We start from the raw sequence: 25,411 nt of genomic DNA on the forward strand, positions 1-25,411 counted from the left end.
ATGAAATGTTAATTACTCTTGCAAAAGTAGCTATAATACTTATTTATACACTTTCAAAGTCTCCTCTTCGTATGAACTTCGAAATCTGCAAGAAGACATGGTAGTTTCGGTGCCTACACGGTGAAAAATTTGGGTTTAATTTTTAAACCGCGCTGGGACTACTGCCTTTTTTAATCTTTTATAGTCTACTTTTTAAACTAGTCAATAGTTTTAAGCAATTTTTAATATATTGTCGTTTAAATTTTAGTCCAAAAAGCTGGTGGTTTAAAAATCAAACGAAAATGTTTTAATTCTAGTTTCTAGGTTTTATATATAGAAAATTTGGTTTAAAATCTAAACCGAAATAGAAAATGTTTGCACACAGCGAAATGTGGTGTTGATTCAAACTCAACATATGAAAGCACATTTACATGCGTGGCTGTAGCTGAGTGTGCAAACATGCTGATAGAATTGGTTGCTACCAAGGCTGTCCGGGTTCAATCCCCATCAGACGCAGCATGAAATTTAAGATTTTTTATTTTTTGTTCTTGATTATGACTATGTTTGGATTTAAAATTTAAATATTTTTTTAAACTTGGAAGGTTTGTATTTGAAATAGAATTTAGTTTGGTCATACATATATGTAGTCCAAAAAGTTTAAAATTTAAACCAAATTTTTAATCGTGTAGTAGAAGAGGTCGCAAAAAAGAAGCAAACGAATCTTCCTAGAGCAGAGAACGCGAAAAGCTAAAAAAGGTAGCTATGTAAAAGTCACTGTTTCCAAACTTGCAATATTAAAATTTTAAATATAAAATTTGCAAATCAACCATACTGCAATTTCATTTTTTTAATGGTATTGGGCTATTATTCATCCAAATTTTCAGGTAATAAAAAAAGATACAGTTCGGATGTTACTTGTTGTCGTAGACGTTTTCTTTTAATTTATGGCTTACTTTTTTAAAATCACATAACGCTGAGCCCTCCCCCTCCCCCCCTAAATTTCATTCTGGCTACGCCGATGGGTGCTTGTGATGTAAATAAACGCTCAGCTGATGAACCCGCTTTCGCAAACTTTTTTCTCAAAACCAGTTACAAATACAACGCCGCGTTCTTTCGTTTTCTTGTATTTTTTTGGTTCATGAGTTTTTTCAGCTTCGACCCAGTGTGCGGACTATACCACTTTTGTGGTAGATCTTTACTTTTTTTTGCTAAATTTCTACCACATCTACCACCGTAAGCTTAAAATCTACCATATTTTACAATTTTGCTCATTTTACAATGTGGATGATTTTCTGTTGATTTGGTGTAATATCGTGAATTAGACCATTGTGAATACGACATTGGCTCTAATTTTTGCATTATATTTTCTAATTTATTTATTTATTTTTGCAACACGCGCCAAATTTGCTAGGTGCTAGGATCAGTGAATTGATGTAATTCAGCTGCGAAATCAATAGCTTTAGACGGGAGTACACAAAATGGACAAATTATTGAAAACGGGGCATTCCAACGTGACGGGTGGGACATTATAACTCGTTAATGCTCAAACTTTAAATAATTTCTCAAAATCTTAACACTTGAAGTCAGATATCAGATTATTACAAAACTAATAAAGTATAAAATTTAATTATATAATTTACCGGAAAATTGATACAGTGTTATCTGGCTGGAGTGAACACCCGATGCTACGAACACCTCGAAAGAGTGAACATGAAAATTTTTCCATTGAGTACTCTATAGAGTGAACAATTTTGTGTCTTTGTAGAGTGAACAAAATTGAAAACCAATTCCTTCCAAATTCAAAACTGTAACGACAAATTTAATAACAAAAAGGTTAATCCCTTCGCCAGGCCGATCCCGTAAATCCCCGTATCAGGGATCTCAGCTCGGAGATTCGGCAACTAGTGAACGTACATAAGCGGAAGAAGTGGGAAGACCATCTGAAGACCTGTAACTTCGCCTCTGGTGTGAGCAAGCTTTGGTCAACCGTGAGGTGATTGTCCACCGGGGAAACCGTCCAACAAAGGAGAGTCTTCTCGCCCGATAGCTATATAGAACTATTCAAGTGACGCTACTAGAAGACAAACGGTGGGCTGCGAAATACCTGAGTGGTCGTCAGTGATCTTTAGAGACAAATCGAGCAAACCTAGGAAAATTAAAACAGCGAGTTCAACAGGGTGGCGCCCTTTCCCCACTACTGTTCAACATTTACATTTCTAAGCTCCCTCAACCACCAGAGGTAGTCTCGATTGTCTCTTATGGTGACGATTGCTTGGTAATGGTTATTTCACCGAGCTTTCTCGCTTCGTCACTGCACGGAGCCTAACCCTCTCCCCTAAGACAAAGAACAAAGAAACGTTGCTGGCAACGTACAAGGCAATTGGCCGCCCGGTTCTGAACTATGCAACGCCTGTGTGGTTATCGGGGACTAGTAGGACGCAGTGGATGAAACTGCAGACTTGCCAAAACACGGCACTCAGACAGCGACAGGATGCCTTCTGATGTTGCCGAAACATCACCTCCGCAACGAGGCCAATATGCTCCCGATTAAGGAGCTAAACACAATGCTCTGCAAGCAATGCCTAGTAGGGTGTCACCGTGTTAGGTACCCGAACAGACATCTGCTTGCGGAAGAACCCTCGCGACGGCACGTCAGAAGGCATCTTTATGAACTGACGGACGAAGTCCGGGGGTTCAAAAAACTATCTCTGGACCCAACAGCCTACCGACAGTTATATAGACTCTCGATCTGTGTATGCCGTTATGGGCACGCAACCACCAGACGTGGACGAGACAGAGCTTCGTCTGCCTCGGGAGACTCGGACCCCATAGCCCAACTTCGATCTGGCTACTGCAGCAGGTTGAACTCATACTTGAGCAGAATAAATGCGGATGTGCCAAATGAATTGCCCGCATTCGGAGAGAAGCCCCATGACTCGCAGCATCTCTTCGCATACCCACTGAACCCCACCCTGCTAACGCCTCTGGCCTTATGGACAGATCCCATCGAGGCTGCACGCTTCCAGGGTCTACCGCTAATAGAGCTTGACGACAACGATAGAACAACAACAGGAAACATGTGTTGGCATTAGCTGAGGGAAAAGACGACATTTCAGAGTTCTTAAAAATTTAACTTCAAAAGACGTACTGCGCAATAAAATTGATTTTAAAGAACAAAAAACTCAATCTGGATATAGTGAACAATCTGCATTTTATGAACTGGTCTTGCATTAATTAGTTCACTCGACCCAGATAGCACTGTATTTTCCAAATTATAAATATTTCGTTCAAAGCGCTTTTCTCGTATGTAGCTAATAGAATGTTAAGGCTAGGGCTGCCAGACGTCCCGGTTTTCCCGGACATGTCCCGGTTTTAGACTATTTGTCCCGGTGTCCCGGTCCAACCTTATGTCCCGGGTTTCGTTTAAGTGTCCCGGTTTTCGATTTGATTGCACAAATTTTAAATAAAAATGACTACACTGAGAGAAAAAACGCGTTGTAATATTAAGAAAAATTTTATGAATTTACTGGGGGAAATAACGCATAGTAAATATGAATATTTTTTATTTGATTATTGTTTTAAAATTTTCGTATTTAAAAACAATACTTGCACACCACGCACACGTGGTGTTGAATCAAACTGAACATTTGAATGCACATTTACATGTCTGGCTGTAGCACATGTCTGGAGTGCACGAAGATGCTTGCCACAAATTGTTAATTTCCAGAGCGTCAGTGTTCAAATCCCATTGCAGGCGGCATGGAATTTAAATATATTTTTTTTTAACTTAATTATGAAAAAGCATCCGTTAAGTGCAAAGCGCTTCATTTTAATATTGGCGTATTTGAATTGAATATTTCTATACTAAATACTAAAATTTGTATACTTAAATACAAAATTATTGGCTCGGAGACTTTCATCTGATCACAAATTTTGAAAATGTAGCTTTTGAGCCAATTAGTAAAGTGCAAGTCTGAAGTTACCAGAAAATTTCGTTGATTTTTTGCAATTATTTATTTTTTGCTGACAGTGTCTTTCACATACAAAAAAATGTCGAACATAGTTTGTATGGAAGAAACTCTCAGTAAAAACAATAACAAAAATCAACTAAATTTTTATGGGCGGCAAAACTTCATTTTCAAAATTTTTATAAAAAAGTCTGAATGGAAAGTTGCGAATTTGTATGCAAATTTATTGCATTTTCCCGAGTTATGCACAAAGTTTAGAAATTTTATGCTTATGTTTTCTGATGTATTTAGTATAAACTATATTTTCATAAGGAACAAAAAAGGCACATGCATTGTGAAAAATTATCTGTGCTTTAGTTGTGATAAATTGTTTTGTTTTGCTAGTGTACGTTGTAATGATCCCATGATCGCACGTTCTTATGTTTTTGTTTGTCAATATAAAATTTTACTACATCCTTTCGTACGTAATTTTTGTCGAAACGAAAGGGAAGGGAGCGAGAGGCCTCTCCGCCCTTAAGTGTCCCGGTTTGGCAACAGAGATATCTAGCAGCCCTAGTTAAGGCCCATTTCGTGCTTTAATGGCATTATCCTCTTTGAAAATTAAAAAACAAAACCTTTAGCTTGTGGCGGGTGGGACAGTAGTTTTCGAGACGAGTCTGTATTGATGATGCAAAATTCGTGAGTTAAATGGACTCTACTTGTTTCATATGAACTTCTATTCTACTTTTAATAAAATGGTCTTATTTAAACAATGGGAAGCTTTCGTATTTTCAAAGTTAGGTTAAAAAAAAACTTGGCTGCGACGGGTGGCACATCCAATAAGCATCTCTGTGAAAGCTGAGAACTTCTCACCGTATGCAAATCTATTTTTGTAATAACTCAGCACTGTTTTAGAGTCCATGAGGTGTACTTTCTCTTTGGATAATGATTATTTGCATTGCCAACTTAAATACACGAAAATTGCCTTGACAACTTGATGATAAAATACTATATGAGAGGTGGCGCCGTCAGTGGTACCGCTACTTGGGTTTTGCCGATTTTGACAGTGTGGTAACTAGTAAATAAACCTTTGTTTACAAATCAGCGGCAAAGAGAAATTTGAATTATAAGTGAAAAATCAGTTAAAATTGTGTTAATTTGCAATTTGTGAGTGATTTTTGAGTTGAAGACTGCGTGAGAACTAATAAAATGAAGTGCCGTGTGTTAAACTGCGACAGCCTCAAGATGCAAGATGCGTAGATGCAAGTGTAGCGTTGCGCCGATTCGCTGCGTTTTATGTATGTATATAGGGCGCGGCAAATGTTTCTTTATTGTTATTTTGACAGCATTTCATCACAATGATTTCTCTTCTGTTCCAAGCAGCTTCTTTAGAAAGTTAACTAATCAGTCCCGCCTTAATTGCAAAGCAATGGAGTGCACTAAAACGTTTGCTGCAGCAGCCTTTATAGCAAAGTAATGGAGTGCACTAAAACGTTCACTATTTTCTAATAGACTAGGTGAAAAATGCAATATTTTCGCATTTAGCAAAATGAAAACATGTTTTTCGCTGTAAACTGAACTATTTTGGCAGTTTCAACTCGTTTTTCTTTTCGCTTATTCTTTGTTTACTTGTGGTACACCAATGTCTACGGTCATGACGGCGCAATCTTGTATTCTATCATTCTTATAACAATGGCCCGTAGTCATAGTCAAAATAAAGTCGACTTTAAAGTTAATTGCAGCTTTTTGACATAATTTTCAATGGGATATCTGTCAAAAAAGCTGCAACTAACTTTAAAGTCGACTTTATTTTGACTATGACTACGGGCCACTATTTATAACAATAGTTGTGTTTTCGTATTCTCCAGCAAGAAATATCCAGTAACTTGCCAGTAACCAAATTTCGGAGAGTAAGCCAATATTTACTCCCAATGAGTGAAATATGCAAGAAAGTACGAAAACGCAAAACCAGCAAGAAGTTGCTAGTTTTATGAACAGCTGATTAATTTGTTATTTTCCGATGCCATTTTCTTAGAAAACTAGTGTTTTCCATCTTATTATATATTTAAATAGGTTTATTTTGTCAATTGCAACTCTAAAAGCACCACAAACAATTTCTTTCTTAATGTGATTTACAATATGCATCATGCCATCAGCTGTTTTTCTTACTAGCAAATAGTTGCTAGTAAAAATTTATCCAGTAAAAATCCAGTAAAACTTGCAAGTTCAGCTGTCATTTTTGCTCCCTCAATTTCCCCTCTTTTGCGAGTTTCTTGCAAGTTTTTGCGTACGAAAACGACATCCTGTAAAAAAACAGTCAAATTAGTACTGGATTTACTGGATTATGCGTGCGCAAACAGGGCTAATAAAATATAGATTAAAAAGTGAAAACTAAATCGATAAAAATCAATCTATGATAACCTGTGGTATCGTCTTCGCTAAAATTACCCTAAGGTAAATTTATTAAGCTATTTAAGGTCCCTCCGATTTGTGTGACAACATCAAGGCGCGCGCCACAAATCGGAGGAGAAGCTTGGCCAAACACTATCATATGTGTAAGCGCCAACCTAAAAAAACAAAAAAAAATTATGAAATATATTTTAATAATAAGTACTTTTCAGGAGAAAACAAAGACCTCCAAAACCACTACCGGGGGAAGGTAGTTCCGGAGAAAGCTAATTTTTTTTTGACATACCTACATACTATAAAAAAAGTTTTACATTAGTTATATAAGTACGTATGTGTGAAAGTATTTTATCTTTTATAGACTAAGACTTAAAAAACATAAATATTTTATTACATACATACATATGTACATACTAGGGCGGGGAGTTTTTGCACTGCTTCTATCCCGCATTAAAGTGGCAGTTCTGGTGCAGCGCACCAACACATGCGCAACTACGAAAATGCCGCTACGCAACTTTCAAGCGGAAAAGTTACAAATCCATTGAAATGTCCTGTACGTATACAATGAATTAAATCGATTCATGAGAAGGCACGCCCCTGTTACGCACTTTCGCTACAATTATAACGAGTTGTCGCTTCTTGTTATCTACGTTCTTTTTTAATATAAATAATATTTAACAAACATTCCTAAAAATGTCGAGCTTTTTATCTAGATTTCTTAGAAAGTATTTGAGTATGCAGTTTTGTAGCACATTCAATTTTTGTATAAAAAATTGCAAGATTGAAGTATGTGGCACTTACCGCTGATGTTTTTTGACGGTGTTGATTATTTTGTCCATATAAAAAAGGGTATGGAAGAGAATGCACAAAATAATAATATGTGCATACCTGCGTTGTGATTCTTTAGTTGCTACATAGGTTAATATAGAGTTGCGTTTTTTTTTTGCAAAAATGTCGTTTATATAATTTCACGAATACGAGAATGTAAAAAATCTCCCTTTTATCTTTACTTTTCGTACTCTGAAAATATGCAAGTTTTGATTTGTGAGCATGGTTGCTACTGACGAAAAAAATACTTACCATTCACTTGAAAAAAATCTACCAAATCTGGAAAATATCTACGAGTACCTCTTGTTTAGTTATCTTAATAAAAACTATAGTTTTGTTGTCCTTTTTTAGTTATTTCAATAAAAATTAAAATTATTTACCAAGGAACTTTTTAACAGACTTCAAGAAAAAGGAGAAGGTTATCAATTCGTCGGAATATTACTTTTTATGTATGTTACCGCAACCCTTTGGACCACGTTAACCGATTTCTATAATTCTTATTTTAGAACAAAGGTGTTACCTCAAGGGTGGTCCTATACTAATTTGGTTTAAATCCGATCATTGGATCTTGAAGAAATTAACGATAATCTTAAATTTGTATAAGGGAATTAAAGTCGGTTTTGTTTTTTGCTTAAAAATTACTTGTTATTTAACTAATAATATGGTATTTGAGATCATATTAATGGCATCTTCTTGTTTTCTTCAACCAAAAGCGAAAGTGATGAAACCAAAGGCAACAACGAAACTTCATCATTTGAAAAAACTTTAACTGGAGTTTATTATAGACAAATACTGTGACACAAAAATTAATATTTGCAATGCTTTTCAAGTAAAATTTTTTGCTATTTTCTTTGTATAAGAATTTTGTTTGCCAAACCCATAAATATCAAGAATTCCAGCTATTTACAACATTTATCTGCCCTCTAAACACAAATTTTGTACAAAAAAAAATGTGATTGAAGGGCAAATAAATTTTGAAAGCTATATGAGAAAACGGCACTTAGAAAAATTCAGACATTTTGTAAAAATTTCAAAATTTTTAATCTGAATTTTTAGAACAATTTTGGGTATGCAGTTTTTTATTTAAAATATTTAGCCCAGTGGTCGGCTGGCCATAGCTCACTGAGCGCTCTCTGAGCAAATGTGTTTCATTCTCACTCATTGAATCGTTTGAATGAATGTGTAAGTACGCAGACCACTGATTTAGGCAACCAAAAGCTTCTCAGGATTTCAGTAAAATGAGTATGTATGTATGTATCTATATAAAAAATGTGCATTAAAGCGTTCGGAAATTAATGCAATAAAGTAGACTCAGCTTTTGGAAATAAATTTATAATATAAAGATAACTAATAATAATAAAGCAGGAAGTAAAATTTTATTTTTTTTTTTCAAACAAAATTCTTTAACAAAAATCTATCAAAATGAGGAAAAATTTACCTTTTTACCAACCCAATTTTTTTCTACCAATTTTGGTTGTAATTACCAAAGTGGTAACACTCTTTGTGAGCTAGTTTTATTTTATTTTATTTTTATTTTATTTATTTCTTAAAATATACTCGTTATAGCCTAACCTAAAATATACAGTATAAGCTACTAATATGAGCAACCAATTTTAGTGATGAAAAATGTGGCCAAATTCCGAATCGTGTCAATGCATGCTATGGTATAAAGGCCGTTTATGCATATGAAGTGCGAAGCAAGCATCCAAACGGCGATGCACTGAATTTGATCTAGTGATGCGTTTCGGGATGAGCTTCGGCTACTTTACGGATACGTTTGGGAACGGTATAACTATGTTGGCATGGGGAAACAGTATACTTTGTACGTATGTGCATTGCGATTGGTAGACCGGAAGATTGCCCATGTATCACTAAATTGGAAGGCTCCTGCAATAATTAAAATGTTTTTTAATTCATTCATATTGCTGGATTTAACCTCAGTTGGCAATTCATTATAACATTTTAATCCTTTGTAATACAAGTTACATTTATCTGCTTCGGTTTTGTAAGCAGGTAGATTAAAGTAATTTCTATTACGAGTATTTATGGAATGTACGTTATTAACATACTTAATGTTGCTTTTCAAGTAATCGTTTAAGTTGCCATCTGTAATATTCTTGATAAATTTCATTGTATAGTAAAACAGCTGTTGTTTAATGCTCAGCCAGTTTAGAGTAGATAGCATATCTCTGATAGGGGTGTCATAGCGTTTAGTAAGAATGAATCTCATAGATCGGTTTTGTTGTTTCTGCAATTTATAAATCTGACTATCTCTCATTATGAAAAATATGGTGGGACTGTAAATGAAATGAGGTTCAATTATGGATCTATATACCATGGCCTTGTACCTTTTACTTAAGTATTTGCACGTTCGTTGCGTAAAGTATAATTTTTTGGCTATCATTCCCACCGTGTAATCAATGTGTTCATTAAAGTTCAATTTGTCGTCGATTTTTATTCCTAGGTATTTGAATGTATTAACTCTTTCAATTGGATCATTGTTTATATTTAGGTTCTGTAACTTGGTGCTCTCAAAATTACGTCTTGATATAACCGTAAATTTAGTTTTATCGACGTTATATATCTCGTTTAAATCATCTTGCAACTTAGTGGATATTTCAGTGATATTATCTCCACTAAGCATAAGCAGCGTATCATCGGCAAATAATTTTATATCACAATCGCAATCAGTAATATCATTAACATAAATATTGAACAAAATAGGAGTTAACACAGATCCTTGTGGCAGCCCGATTGATACTATTTTTCTATCAGACAGTGATGATCCGATTACTGTTCTTTGATTCCGATTCTTAATAAAGTTTTCAAACCATTTAGTTCAATACCGGTACCGTCTCCAAAGCACGTTTCAAATCTAAGAAGACAGCTTTATATGTTTATTCCTGCTCAAGTCTTCTTTCCAGTTAGCAATAACCAAGTTCAGAGCACTTTCGCAGGAATGCCTTTTACAAAAATCAGATTGCTGTGGAATAATAATTTTATTGTCTTGTAAGAACTGTACAAGTTGGTTTTTCACCACTGTTTCTAGTATTTTTTCTACACACGGTAATGTGTTTATGGGTCTAATCTCATCAGCTCTGATAGTATTTTTTATTTTCGCTATTGGTACAACAATCGACATTTTCCAGAAGTTTGGAAAATCACCTTTCTCTAAGCTTTCATTCACAATTTGAGCATAAAAGTATCCAGTATCAGTTATTGAGTCTTTAATGATTCCTTCAGATATGAGCTTTTTTCCACCAAATTTGGTTTTGAATTTGCTTACTATATTCAGAATGTCGATTGTAGATATTTTTTGGAATTTAAATGTAGAGGCGATAATTCCCGTGATTACGAAGTCTCCAATTCCAGCACTAATATTTCTGCTGATTTCCATGACACTATCTATAAAATAGTTGTTTAGTGAGTACGCTATTTCACCCTCATGTGTGAGAAGTTGATCGTTTATTAATATTCTTTTAAAGGCATTGGTTTCCTTAGACATAGATATGCAATTTTTTAGGTGTTTCCACATAGCTTCGCTGTCCCCGATATTGCAGGTAATTTTGTGTTCCATGTATTTGGTCTTTTTAACCTTTATTAACCTTTTGTATCTACGCCGGGTAATATTGTATTCATTCCAGTCGCCTATTTGTAAAGCAATGTTGTAAATATTCAGTTTATGTTTGTTGAGGTTTGCTAATTCAGAATCGTACCACTTATTCATCAATTTAACGCTGATTTCTTTAAAGTATATCATAGAACTCATTACACTTGATAATTATTATATAGAAAATTTACCTTATTTTCGATACTCATACTCTTGAAATCACAATAGTTGAATTGTCGTAATTGGTTAAGAAGACTATTGCTTGAGTAATATTCCCAAGAAGTTAAAGGTTTTCTAACTCTCATTTTAAATATTTTTTCCAATTTTATTTTAAAATTAATGGTTTCGTGATCCGTAATCCTATCTTTTGCCAATCTTTTACAGGAAATAAATTCACTATTCGTAAATAACAAATCAACCAATCAGTGTTATCTCCTTTTCGAGTATAAAAATCTATTTTTTGATTCATAGCAAAAGACCGAAATAGGTCAACTAGCTGTTTGCTATAAGTGGTGCTATTGTACAAGTTTATATTGAAATCCCCGATGAAGACTATATTATCATGAGTTAAACAGCTATTATTAAAGTCTGCATCGCTCGAACTAGGCGAATGGTATATAGCATTGTGTACAAATACAAGTGAGATATCTTAGCAATAGACGTCATCCTGGGCCACAGCTGCGATCATCTGTTTTTAAGAGTTGCTTATTTTGCTCTAAACTGCTCTTTTTTGACCTGAGTTGCATTAAATAGTCTCTTAAAACTTGGTAGTATTTGTTGTTGAAATGGTAACATATATGCCCAAAAACTTGAAAAATATTAATGATTGCTTTTTAAAAATATAAATAAATATTTACAAAATTTCGTTTTGATTGCGACATTAGAAATATTCAGATTATCAAAGTTTTTCACATATGTTTAAGATTTTAAAACTTTTTAAAAGTACTAGAAAAATGGCGAACAGCCATCAAAATACTGATTCAAAATACACATCTTTCACTGGACACACAAATGGGTGCGCGCAGCAAAATGCAGCCCTAATGGTAAGTTAATTTCATCGTGCGGCGATGACAAGTTAAGAATTTGCGATACATATTCAGGCGAATGTGTGCGAACGTTCACCGAGGGAAGAGGTATGGGACGACAGCTGGCATGGCATCCAGACGGTAATCTGGTGGCTTTAGCATTAAGTTGTAACCGCTTTAAGATATTTGACATAGCTGAAGGCGAACTAATACAGTGCATTCGTCGCCGGAGAATGATGTTGCATTTCACCCAAGTGGAAATTTCTTGGTGACTGGCGGCGATGACGATACAATAAGATTGCTTGATTTATTAGAAGGTCGACCAATTTATACACGGTAGTAGTGCACTTTAGCGGAACCATATAATATAAATTTTTTCCTGTATTCAACAGTTGCTCGTTTGGAAATCTAATTTGCATACATTTGATGCCAATAGCTCCCGCAACAAACAAGCCAGTTCTCAAAGAGTCCAAATTGATTTTAGTCATGCAACCGCTCCACATAACTCCGCCATAGACACACCAGTTGCTGCAGTACCAAAAAGCTGTGATGACAGTATTTTAATTGATCCACGACAATCGGTGGCATAAGGAATGCGTGATGGAAATTTTCTGGTGCTTGATAGCCAATATACTACAAGAGTGAAACACTACAAGTGAAACGCTGTGATAGTAACTTTTCTTAAATTTCCCTCTTTTATTTGCATTTGCATTAAGAAGCTCATAGAGGACAGAGCTGTTGGTGAGGAAGGTGTCGAGTTACTGCAGTACTGCAACTGGGAAAATCTGCATTTCGCACGTGCCCCACTCGTATGGAATAGTAGCTTATGTCAAAAGGCTGGTTTTAGTATAATGCGGCATTCACAGCATACCCTCACTGGCGCCGAGCCGTTGAAGAAATTTTGGCAAATAAACGTGCAAGAAATAATTCCGATACTAGCACGTCCATATTCTTGTTAAGGGTCATCAAAAAATTCCTTGTGTTGTAAATAATAAAGTGAATGCCGGATTATACTAAAGCCAGCTTCCCGACATAAACTACTATTCCATACGAACACAGAAATATAAATGTCTCTAAAACTGAATAACTCAAATCAAATTTGATTGCATTTCCATAATATACCTAATATTGGAATCTGTTTTGATCATAAAAAATACAACTTGCAATCATTTAGATTATGGTTTTGAAAGAAATTGATTGCAATCGTAAATTGTGTAAAAATTGTTAATAGCAATCTGCCTTAAATTTATGTTCCCCATGTAACGGGTATAAAATACGTTAATTCCCCACTATCTGCATTAACAAAAAATATACATTGGAATATTTAAAATAAAACGATTCATATTTTCTAATAAGAATTGTTTCTTAAGTGAAAGTATTTAATACTAACATAATGTAGTGGTTAATGTTTAAAAATGAATTCGCAATATGTCCGCAGCTCAGGTTGATTTGAAGAAATCAGTTTAAATTTTTCGAATTACATCTACTTGAATATAGGATAGGCAGGGTTGCATACAAATGGTAGTTCCGTAAATATTTAAAATATGTTAGTTCATTCAATATTTACATCTGGGCCAATAAATAATAACAAATATAGCCGAAAAAACAAAGTTTCGATCAAAACGAGTTTTCATAACCCCCCATAAAATTTCGATAAATTTTAAATACGAAAATAACGATATTTTTTCATGGAGAGGTATTTTTCTTAATATACCTTGTTTATACCTACACAAGAACCGTATTAGCAAAAAACCGATTGGACTCAACATATATTTCTTTACAGCATTTATACCCCTGTCTTTATAGCCCACTCGATAGTCTTATTCAAAAGTAAACAAAATCTGCTATTTTTAAACATTTTTTTAATAAATAATTTGCGCGGTTGACCGAAATGGAAACAAACAATAATTGTAATTTATTATAATAATAATTCGAATTTAAAACGGGCTGTATAAAGAAAACCAGCCTATTGTCACTTCACTTTCCAATGGTGCTGATTGCTGCAAGAATTATTTAGCGATATAGAGCATAATTAACACAATATATGCACATAAATATGTATTATTTCACAGATCTCACGGTCAGCTTAGAAATACGTTACCAAAATTATATAAAATTTAAGTAGGAATTATTTTTATTTATAACGTAAAAGCGCTATCTGACCCAATCTGATAAGTATATTTCCCCTAAAGTTAACCCATTTTATTTAATTTGTCTCTCGTGAAAATATATATTTTATTTAAAATTTTCAGATATGTACATATATTTTAAATTTTTGCTTTAATTTTTGTCTCCTTTTAATATTTAATTAGATACCTTAAGATTAAAATAAGCTTAAGCTTTAACAGCACAGCAACCCTTTTCTGTTCATCTTGAGAACACAAAACCCTCTTTTGTTAAAATTCGGCGCTGCACAAAATCCTGGCTTTTATATTTTTCAACAAAATACTCCTTCGCAACTCTGGATTTTCACGAAGCGTTTCATTCGGGTCGTAGTTTTGCAACTTCGGGCCATTCGGTGTTGTATGCCATATTGGCTGCCATATTGTTCACACTGTCATCGCCATATTGAACACCCTGTCAACTATCTGTCAACCCTAAGATATCTCACTTGTATTCTTCCACAATGGTATATAGGACCTATTTGATATTTAGGAAATATATTTTTAATTTTTAATATTATACACCACAGATTTTTATTAAACGAATGGCTATTACTTGTTGCATATTCAATTGAATCCTGTACATATACTAAAATACCACCCGTGTGCCTGTTGTGTGAATTACACCGCCCTAATTTGTAGGATTCAATCTGTAATTCTTAATTTGTTATGTCTTCTGTCGAACAACTTCTGAGCAAAGAACCAAATGGGGTTTCTGTATTTCTATTAGACGCTCTAGTTCATATTTGTTGGCAACGATACTGCTGATATTTAAATAAATGCAATTTAATTCATTTAGTATTCATTGCTAGATTCGCGATTTGTTTTTTGGTTGAGTATGTTTTTTATATGCCGGACAACCTATACGGAAAGCGTAATGGTTTACACCAACATTCATAACTTTTTTCTTAACCAACTCGCTACAGTTTACACATTTAACTATACTTGAGGTACCTTCTTTACTGTCATGATTTTCAGCACATTTGCTACATGCTATCTTATTAGTGCTTTCGCTAGCTTTGTGTTTATACCCCAAGCACTTGAAGCAACGCAAAACATTTAAATACTCATAAACGACACAAGTGTCCCATTCAACAAATACCTTCTTTTGTTGTAACACATTTTCAAAAGTAACAGCATCAGTTTCTACTAATGCAATATAGCTTTCCTCTCTACTATTAGCATTATCATAAACTTTTAGTACTTTTAAATCTTTTCCGGTCGTTTTGCTTTGTTAAGCATTCCACTAGGCGATCATTATTTATTTTCTTAGTTATGCCTACAATCTTAAATATCCTCTTTATTTCACTTTTATCTTTAGTTTTATTTGCTTCAAATTCGTTTCCAATAGCCTCTCTTACATTCTGTTGCACCTTTTCACAGGCGTCTTTATTTCTGCATTCTACAATTATTACCCCGCTATTCATTTCTTTCACGTCTTAACAAGACCTTCCGTAGGCTCATGAACCAAAAATACAAGATCACGCCTTCTTCTTAGTAGCCCGTTATAATCGCATTTAGGAAAAAAGTTGGGCGACTTTGACATTGCTGTTTATTTAAATTTGTTCGTTGTTTACAATTTGGTGGTGGCTTTTTACTGGAATTTTCTTAATTTTCGCTTATGACAACGTGTGCATACACAAGGTAAAGAATAATTTAACACAACGACATGATTTATAGAAGAATTTGCATAATAATAAAATAATGTAAAAAAAAATATTTTTTAAAAACAAGCTTTTATTTAACCTGTACAATCAAAGGAATAAAATGAAGTAGTGTAACAAAAGATTTTTTAGCAAGAAAATTTTGTCAAAACTGCACTAAAATGAATAAAATAATAAAAGCCATTTAGTAAAAGGAGTTATTCAAACTCTAATGAAAATTACTAACAATTTGTACTAATTTACTTCGTTTTTAAAAAAGCTTGTCGGCGAATTCAGCGTACACGCATAATTGGTTAGGTATGTATGTATATGTATGTATGCAGATATTTCAATGCCGGTTTGCTATTCGCGCGACAAGCTTTTTTAAAAACGAAGTAAATTAGTACAAATTGTTAGTAACTTTCATTAGACTTGGAATAACTCCTTTCGCTAAATGGCTTTTAGTAACTTTAACGAGACCTTAACTTATTTTATTTTATCCATTTTAGTGCAGTTTTGACAAAATTTTCTTGCTAAAAAATCTTTTGTTACACTACTTCATTTTATTCCTTTGATTGTACAGGTTAAATAAAAGCTTGTTTTTAAAAAATATTTTTTTTACATTATTTTATTTTATAATTTTTAGTCCATTTATAAAAGCGTTGTATATAAAAAAGTGTTATTTTATTTTATCTACAAAACTTTGCAATAGATATTAAATAATTCAACTTGCAATGAAAGAGAACAGAAGACTATGTAAGCAAAATGTTTCCTTACGTTTTGTATAAACATACATATGTACATATAGCAGCAGTTAATTTTATTTAAAGAAATGGCGTGTCGTCCATTTTCGCTGTAGCATGGCATATATTCAGGCGCAATATTTAACTTCTTCTGGCGGGGCGACATCTGGAGTCTTCAAATTGTATCTCCTTGATATGATGCCTACAACGTGGTTCATATCTAGACTAGGAATAGCTTTGCTACACTACCGCCGCGGCGCGCCGGCAGCTTTAACAATTTCATAGTGGTTTTACGTTCTTTGGCAAATTACGCTCTGTTAGCCATAAATCTTACTATTTTTTTACCGCCTTTGAATCAAGACCCCTGGACCATATGGGGAATTCATTTACATTTTAAATTGCACTGTCATCGTGATCGGAACTACGCTGAAAATTTAAAGTCTCTAACTTGTCGTGAAGTCAGTTTAAAATCGATTGGAAATTTTCCAATATCCGATTTGCGCGGGATGACCAAGTTAAATAAAAGCTTATAAAAATGATTATTCATGCGTTCAACAATTACGCAGTTTTTTTTGTTCTCTTCATTGTTTACTTCTTACAACAAAGATGGCGTCGAGATCTCGACAGCTAAAAAATAACTTTTTTCTTTCTTTCGGCGTGATCTTGTGTCTTTCGTTCATGCCGTAGGCTCAATCACTTTTTTTAGTGCCTCTTTTGTTTCCTTTGCTTTTTTGTTTTTGTTTTTCGGTTTAATAACAATTTTGATTTCATTCAACTTGGCGACTTGAGCATATGACGTTTTGGGGCTAACATTCCTACGTGTAATTTATTTATCAATTCATTACTTTTTTGGAATTCATTCGATATATCTGTTAGGATCTCGTTTTTCATTGCATTTATTTTTACTTCAATGTTGTGCTCCAGAAAGGAGTTTAAGTCAGTAATAATACTACTTTTTATTTGCGAGCATTTATTGCTAAAAATTTGCTCAATTATCTGCTTAACATCGGAAGCTTTTATTTTTGACTGTTTACACTTGTTAATTAAATGTTTAATTTCTATAAACTTCGTATTAGTATTTGACAACGTACATTGGTTGCAGAACCATTTTAGGTTAATATTCTCTGCTATTATTTTGATCCCATTTCTTTTAACGTTGCTGCATTTCAAACAGAAATTGTGACCACACCCACCAGAGCATGCTATCATTTCATCAACTTGAAGCAATTTTGCAATACACTCGTTACATTCTGTCGGCATCATGAATGTATGAGTGTAACAAATTAAGACAAGAACTTACACTTTCAACAATTAATTAATGTACAAACAATAATGAAAATAAGCATTGATAAATTAAATCAAATGGAAAAGTAGATGACAAATAAAAAGTTCAATTAAATGGAAATCATTAAAAAAAAGGTTTTACATTAATTAAATCCTAACGTGGTGGTAACGCTGCTACTTCGGTAAACGTGGTATTTCTCTTCCACCTTTCTTAAACCCTTCACTCTCTTACTTCCTGTCAGTGCGGAAATATCAGGTGCTTAGTCACCGACAAAAAGGCACAAAAGAAATGAAGATCAGCTTTATAACCTCACCAGCGTAGCGGCAGCGCAGCAACAGGTAGATAGCAGCTCTCCACGCTGTCTATGCTCTCTGCAAAATCATTCCAACTCGCTTCACTGTGTTATGTTCGGTGTACCAGCGTTTGTTTATGTGACGCCTAGCAGCGCAGCGGCAGCAGCCACATCAGAAGCAAAGCAAGCCTGGATTTTCCAAAACAGACCAACCGCCGGAATTCCCAATGCTTCAACTTTCAGTGCTTCTTATGAACTCGCGTAGGCGATTATGATGACTTTTTGTGTTTTTTTGTTTACGTTTAACGTTTAAATTTTGTTTTTTTCAAGAAATTCACANCTATGATGACTTTTTGTTTACGTTTAACGTTTAAATTTTGTTTTTTTCAAGAAATTCACATGAGCAAAAAATAGCACAACCGTTCCGTTTGTTTATAAATATATTCGATAAATCTCCGATAAAAATTAGAGACGGAACCGATTTGTTCGTAATTCGCATGGTAATTGGANATACACTCGTTACATTCTGTCGGCATCATGAATGTATGAGTGTAACAAATTAAGACAAGAACTTACACTTTCAACAATTAATTAATGTACAAACAATAATGAAAATAAGCATTGATAAATTAAATCAAATGGAAAAGTAGATGACAAATAAAAAGTTCAATTAAATGGAAATCATTAAAAAAAAGGTTTTACATTAATTAAATCCTAACGTGGTGGTAACGCTGCTACTTCGGTAAACGTGGTATTTCTCTTCCACCTTTCTTAAACCCTTCACTCTCTTACTTCCTGTCAGTGCGGAAATATCAGGTGCTTAGTCACCGACAAAAAGGCACAAAAGAAATGAAGATCAGCTTTATAACCTCACCAGCGTAGCGGCAGCGCAGCAACAGGTAGATAGCAGCTCTCCACGCTGTCTATGCTCTCTGCAAAATCATTCCAACTCGCTTCACTGTGTTATGTTCGGTGTACCAGCGTTTGTTTATGTGACGCCTAGCAGCGCAGCGGCAGCAGCCACATCAGAAGCAAAGCAAGCCTGGATTTTCCAAAACAGACCAACCGCCGGAATTCCCAATGCTTCAACTTTCAGTGCTTCTTATGAACTCGCGTAGGCGACTATGATGACTTTTTGTTTACGTTTAACGTTTAAATTTTGTTTTTTTCAAGAAATTCACATGAGCAAAAAATAGCACAACCGTTCCGTTTGTTTATAAATATATTCGATAAATCTCCGATAAAAATTAGAGACGGAACCGATTTGTTCGTAATTCGCATGGTAATTGGATCTGAATTACCAACAAATGAGGTAATTCGCTCTCAATATTTTGTATGGTGAATTACGTAATTCGAAGGGTAATTGGGGTGCGAATTACGAATGCGATGATACGTAATTGGGGTGACGTGGAAAAGCCGTATAAAACTATGATGACAAGTATCAATAGCTCTAATTACCATATGATCGCAAATCTGAAATAAAGAAAAACTCATTTTACAAAAACTTTTTCATATAAAAAAACACTCATTTTGAGGACTCCTTTGCTCAGACATGAACAATTTTATCCACTTTGAGCAAAGCTTTCGCTCCATAAGGCAGTCTGCACATGGTTCGTATAGCTTCAGACGCGTATACAATTTTTTATGCAGCAACGATTCCTCTACGCCTCAAGATCTGCACTCGAAGCAACTTCAAAGCGTCAAAGTATCAGGCAAAAAATGTTAAGTGATGCAAAATTATTATTTCTTTAATTAATTTTTAGTTATTTTTCTTTTATTTGCATGGATTTTGTTTTATCGTTTTTTTATGAAATGCATGCACGCACACGGAAAATTGTAAACAAACTTCTTCTTCTTTCTCTTTTCTAAGCCTACGTACGCCTAGCTACCAACACTGCTGTACGCCAAGCGATTTGCAGCTAGCTTGCTTTGACGAATTCGTGAAGCTGACGACTCGTATACAGCCCTCCATTTAAATGCACGTGTGCGGCATCAAAGCGTACAACTTTCATATGTAGCATCTAATACGCGTCTTAGGCAGTCTGCACACGGGTTGTATAGCTTTAGACGCGTATTAGATGCTACATACGAAAGTTGTTCACGTAGATTTTCAAGTTTTATGCGGCAAAAAATATTTTATTGCCTCTATCTACTCAAAATTGTTTATCAAATGTAAAATTTAAATAATTTGTATTACAGATAGGTTATATTAATAAAATATATATATTAGCCAATAATTTACTATTTAAATATATTGACTACCTTTATTTATAAAATGTGTGTACACTATCAGTGGTTAATTAGTTTTCGATTTCAGAATCTTCGCTTGCCTCAAACTATTCCTTTGTCACATCTTTGACAACGGATTTAGAGGGTAACAGCAGCTTTATTGTGTCTGGGGAAAACGATTTGATATTTTTTCTTTTTTGGCCATGAACCGAAATACTGCTTAAAAACGAGTCCGAGCTCATCAACAGCCGGTTATATATGTCACGGTTACATACTNTGGATGCTTTTTTCATAACAGTTTGTATGTATTTAACAAAAACAAAAAATTAACAATATTTACAAGAATGCATACATAAATCAATAAACAAAACTTTTTCGCTCATAACGATTGAAAAGCCACTTACTACGCATATGCCTAAATGTATGCAACCATTTGGCAAGCGAACACAGGGTGCTTCTAATGAAAATAAAAATCTTATGCTGAAATACACATGCTAAGCCGTTCGAAATATTGTGCTGGGATATGCGTTACAGCTTCGTAAATTTTACCCCTACCGAAACCAAAGATGTATACACATCAAAAACGATAAAACAAAATTTTTGCAAATAAAAGAAAAAGAGCTGAAAATTAATTAAAGAAATAATAATTTTGCATCACTTTATGAGGTGGGTTTTGTCAAAGGCTGAGGTGAACTCAGCCGCCCAGAGTCCAGCGGAGGTCCCACTAACCCCCTCCAAATAAAACACACTATTGTCGTGTATTTACTTCGAACACACACACACACGGCGCTACGACTAGAATGCTTAGCAACCTTGGGTCCAAAGAGAGGGAGAGCGAGAGGGAGAGACGACGTTCGTTGTGGTCGTGCGGTCGAGTCGGAGCGGATGACGGCGAGAGCGCTAGCAGCACGGCGGAGCAACGGTGAGGGCGCTAGCACCGCGGCGGGTGACTCTTAGCAACGGTTGAGCCACGGTGGGAGCGCTAGAAACGCGGCGGGTGACTCTTGGCAACAGCGGGACAACGGTTGAGCAACGGTGAGAGCGCTAGCAGCATGGCGGGTGACTCTTGGCAACAGTTGAGCCACGGTGGGAGCACTAGCAGCGTGGCGGGTGACTCTTGGCAACAGCGGGGCAACGGTGAGAGCGCTAGCAGCACGGCAGGTGACTCTTGGCAACAGCGGGGCGACGGTGGAGCAACGGTGGGAGCGCTAGCAGCACGGCGGGCGCTTATCAACAACTGTTGAGCAGCGGCGGCGGCACGGCGAGTGATTCTCAACAACTGTTGAGCAACGAGGGGGTCCCGACGGGTGATCTTCAGCAGCGGGTGACTTCTAACAGTAACGGGTTGTTCGTACTGGCACTCGGCAACCGGTGGAGCGAAGCGACCTAGCAAGACTAAGGCACTGCCGCTCCCATAATCGCACTCTACACGAGTAGGGGCTGGAACGGGGCGACGGTGTCGGAGGCTCAACCGGCCGGCGACAAATAAGGATGCATAAGAAGGCGTGCAATCCCCGGTCAGTCGGCGGGTTGAGTCGTACTTGGTTTTGGCTTAGCCAGTCGGCGACAATTAGTGCGCCCGAAGGCACACCATTTAGTCGCGATTGGTTATGCTGAGCTTGGCTTGGCTGGCCGGCAAGACATTAGTGCGCAAGCACAACACCCGCTCATCGACCAGTCAAGTCAGCTACCCACCTAGCAAAACTGACCTGACTGCGCACTTGTTAAGTCTTTTATACCTGTTGCGCTGGATGCTTGTTGAGAATTCGTCGTGTGCCGTCCCGATTTGTGCAGTGTGGGGAGCGAAGTGGTTGGTGAGTTATTCGGGCATGCTGCTGGTGTGCTGCTAGCAGTGATATTGTGTATATGTACAATGTAATGTAATATGTCTGTACAGTGGTATTTACATGTACGGTGGGGTATGTATGTACAATGTTGTATGTCTGTGGGGTGCGGTATGTATGTAAATATTGTATGTATATGCGATGCTGTATGGTATTGTATCGTAGCGAATGCTACGTTATAGTCTAGAGTTTTGGTCCTATGGACCTTCACGACCTATAGGCAGAGCCCAGGTATAATTTACCACCGCACGGAGACGGTGGCTCGGCCGGTGTGTGTGTGTGTGTGGTAACCAATATATATATTATTTTACAAAAGAAAAGCGAATATTCGTATTTTCTTATGTTATTTGTACGTATAGTATATATGTAAAGAGGGCAATAGGTATTTTTTTTCTTACAAACTGAACGGGCACGTTCTACGTGTATAGTTGCTTTACCTCTATTAGAATATATATATATATATATGAGAGAAAAAAAATGATGAATTGCTTAAGTCTATTAGTATTCCAAATACATGATAAGAGAGGCTTATAAATGCAAAGATAATCTGTGAGACCCAATGTGGGTAAAGCGCGTTGGAGCGGCTGGCTGGTTGTGCGCGCGTTTCAATCGACGAACTTCATTTTGTACTCTATGCCTTGGTAATTGACGATGGCGTGGTCTGCCCCCTTTTGAGAGATTAGGACTGGTTTATTTTTGTACTTTTGTAACCAAGACTTCCTTTTCTTCGTGGGGCGCCTCAATTTAAAATGCTGCTGGAAGTCATTCATTTCGGCTTCGAGCAGTTGCACGCCTGACGGTCGCCGCGTTTTCGCTGTGGATTTGTGACTTTCGTTGGCGGTGGGCGGACGCAAGCTGACTGGGGTTGATGGTGTGCTTTTAAATCGGTGCCCATTTCTTGCACGGCCAATAGCGGCTTATGTGTTTTCGCGGTCGCTGGTATCAGCGGTGGCCCATGGAAAATCTGAATCCTCTGAATCCCTGGTTTATTTGGTGGCCACGGCGTACTCTCAAATGGCGGTCGCCACGGTCGGATGCGTTGTGGCTCGTCTGGCGGAGCTGGATGGGGTTTCCGGCGGCTCATCACTGCGGTGTGTCTGAAACGACTAATTCATAAAACGTGGAACGAGAAGATGGAGAGTGGTTTTGGTTTTTTCGCTGCAGCTTCGGTAGTTGGTTGGTTGTTTATGTGGTGAATGGTTTTAGGTCCTGCAGGTGTGTGTGCGCTGGTTGTTTGTCGGGCCGCTCGGGGTTGGTGAGTTTCACCGTGTTGGTAGATATGTACTTGGCGATTATGGCCTGAGAATTTTGGAGCAAGCTTCTGAGCATAGTGGTCGGCAGCAGAGGAGAGTGGGTGATCTCGCTTCATAACCTTCTCCCCACCTTAGGTTTCCACGGCCGTCTACGCAGGTCGTAGTATTTTTTCTGCTGCTTGGCTGCCGCGGTGAGGTGCCTCTTTATCTCTGTCCATAACTCGAAGATGGCTGGAGGTGCTTCGGGGTGCTCTTCAGGTACTGCCCCTTCGGAGCGTATCTGCCGTGGCCGCTGCTGCGCCCGAAGTTTATCTCCACGGCGGAAGCTTGCGTGGATTCGTGCTGAGCCGTGTTCATAGCGAAGGCGATCTGGGGGAGCTCCTGGTCCCAGGTGCGGTGATCTGCTTTCGAGCGCTGGGCTATCATGGTTTTTATTACTCGATTGGCTCGCTCGGTCGGGTTCTCGTGGGGGGCGTATGCTGCGGTGAATTTATGTTCTATGCGTTGATCGCCGAGGAATGCTGCTAGCGCTTTGCCTACGCTTCATAACCTTCTCCCCCACCTTAGGTTTCCACGGCCGTCTACGCAGGTCGTAGTATTTTTTCTGCTGCTTGGCTGCCGCGGTGAGGTGCCTCTTTATCTCTGTCCATAACTCGAAGATGGCTGGAGTTGCTTCGGGGTGCTCTTCAGGTACTGCCCCTTCGGAGCGTATCTGCCGTGGCCGCTGCTGCGCCCGAAGTTTATCTCCACGGCGGAAGCTTGCGTGGATTCGTGCTGAGCCGTGTTCATAGCGAAGGCGATCTGGGGGAGCTCCTGGTCCCAGGTGCGGTGATCTGCTTTCGAGCGCTGGGCTATCATGGTTTTTATTACTCGATTGGCTCGCTCGGTCGGGTTCTCGTGGGGGGCGTATGCTGCGGTGAATTTGTTCTATGCGTTGATCGCCGAGGAATGCTGCTAGCGCTTTGCCTACGAATTGTTTGCCGTTGTCGCTGAGAAAGGCGGCGGGGCAGCCGAACCTGTAGATGACTCTCTCCTGGAGTGCTTTGATGACGTTTGCACTGGTTGCTTGGCGTACACGGACTAGTTCAACCCATTTGGAGAACTTGTCGACAAGGATGAGGAGGGGTCATGTGTTTCCTTGTTTGGAGCGCGACAGCGGTCCGACGAAGTCGGCCGTGACAATCTCCCATGGCCGTGAGCACTGCATGGTGGCCATCAATCCTGCTGGGCGTCTTTGTTCCACCTTATACTCGGCGCAGGGTAGGCATCTTCGCACGTGCTTGAGTACGTCGCGGTACATCCCCGGCCAGTAGTAGTTCTGCTGCGCTCGTTTGAGAGTTTTCTTGACACCTAGATGGCCGGCCGCCGCGGCGTCATGCACTTCTTGCAGGATGTCTGGTCTACGACTGGTGGGGATGCAGAGCTTCCATTGAGGTGCGCGGGAGAGCTTGTTGCGCGGCGTGATGTGGCGGAACAGTCTATTGTCGATGACTTGGTAGTCCGAGTTGCGACTGGGTTGTTGCTGTACCACCTTCAGTTTCCTCTCGTACCAATCGCTGGTGCTGGTTTCCACGGTGTGGAGCGTGTCTGGTATGTCATCGGTAGTTGTTAGTGGACAACGCGAGAGTGCGTCCGATGCTATGTTCAGTGCTCCCTTACGGTATTCGATTTCAAAATTATACTGCTGGAGTTCGAGCGCCCATCTTGCCAGTCGTCCGGATGGGTTCTGCAGCGAGTCTAGCCACTTCAGCGAGTGGTGGTCGGTGATTACGGGTACGGTCTCATCTTGCGTATCCCCCATAGCACAGCGGGGCACTCTTGTTCAGTGGCCGAGTAACGCTTCTCCAGGTCGTTTAGGCTTCGGCTGGCGTACGCCACGACTCTCTCGTGGTCGGAGTGGCGTTGAAACAGGACCACTCCGAGCCCTTCTCCGCTGGCGTCGGTTTGGAGGAAGAAGGGGCGGTAGAAATCGGGGCAGCAGAGTACTGGCGCGCTCGTGAGCTTCTCTTTTAATGTCAGGAATGCATTTGATTGTGGTGTGCCCCATATCCAAGCCTGGCCTTTCTTCAGCAGTTGGTTGAGTGGTGCTGAAGGAGTGGAAAAATCGGCGACGAAGCGGCGGTACCATGATGCAAGACCAAGGAATCGACGAAGCTCTCGGATGT

General features: G+C 37.8%; 1 protein-coding gene and 1 long non-coding RNA gene across 3 annotated transcripts in view; one reads left to right on the forward strand and one right to left on the reverse strand.

Annotated features, from left to right (window-relative positions):
* LOC108358298 (fez family zinc finger protein 2-like) overlaps positions 1-25,411 on the reverse strand; it is a 131,634-nt gene that overhangs the window by 19,285 nt on the left and 86,938 nt on the right. The gene's annotated exons all lie outside the window — the stretch shown is intronic.
* LOC108358299 (uncharacterized) lies at positions 11,728-12,291 on the forward strand. The gene is made up of 3 exons (XR_001846746.1): positions 11,728-11,813; positions 11,871-12,112; positions 12,188-12,291. It is a non-coding gene; the product is annotated as an uncharacterized LOC108358299 (long non-coding RNA).

Source organism: Rhagoletis zephyria, unplaced genomic scaffold (genome assembly GCF_001687245.7).
Source record: "Rhagoletis zephyria isolate East Lansing unplaced genomic scaffold, Rhagoletis_zephyria_1.1 Rzeph_scaffold_00233, whole genome shotgun sequence".
NCBI lineage: Eukaryota > Metazoa > Arthropoda > Insecta > Diptera > Tephritidae > Rhagoletis > Rhagoletis zephyria.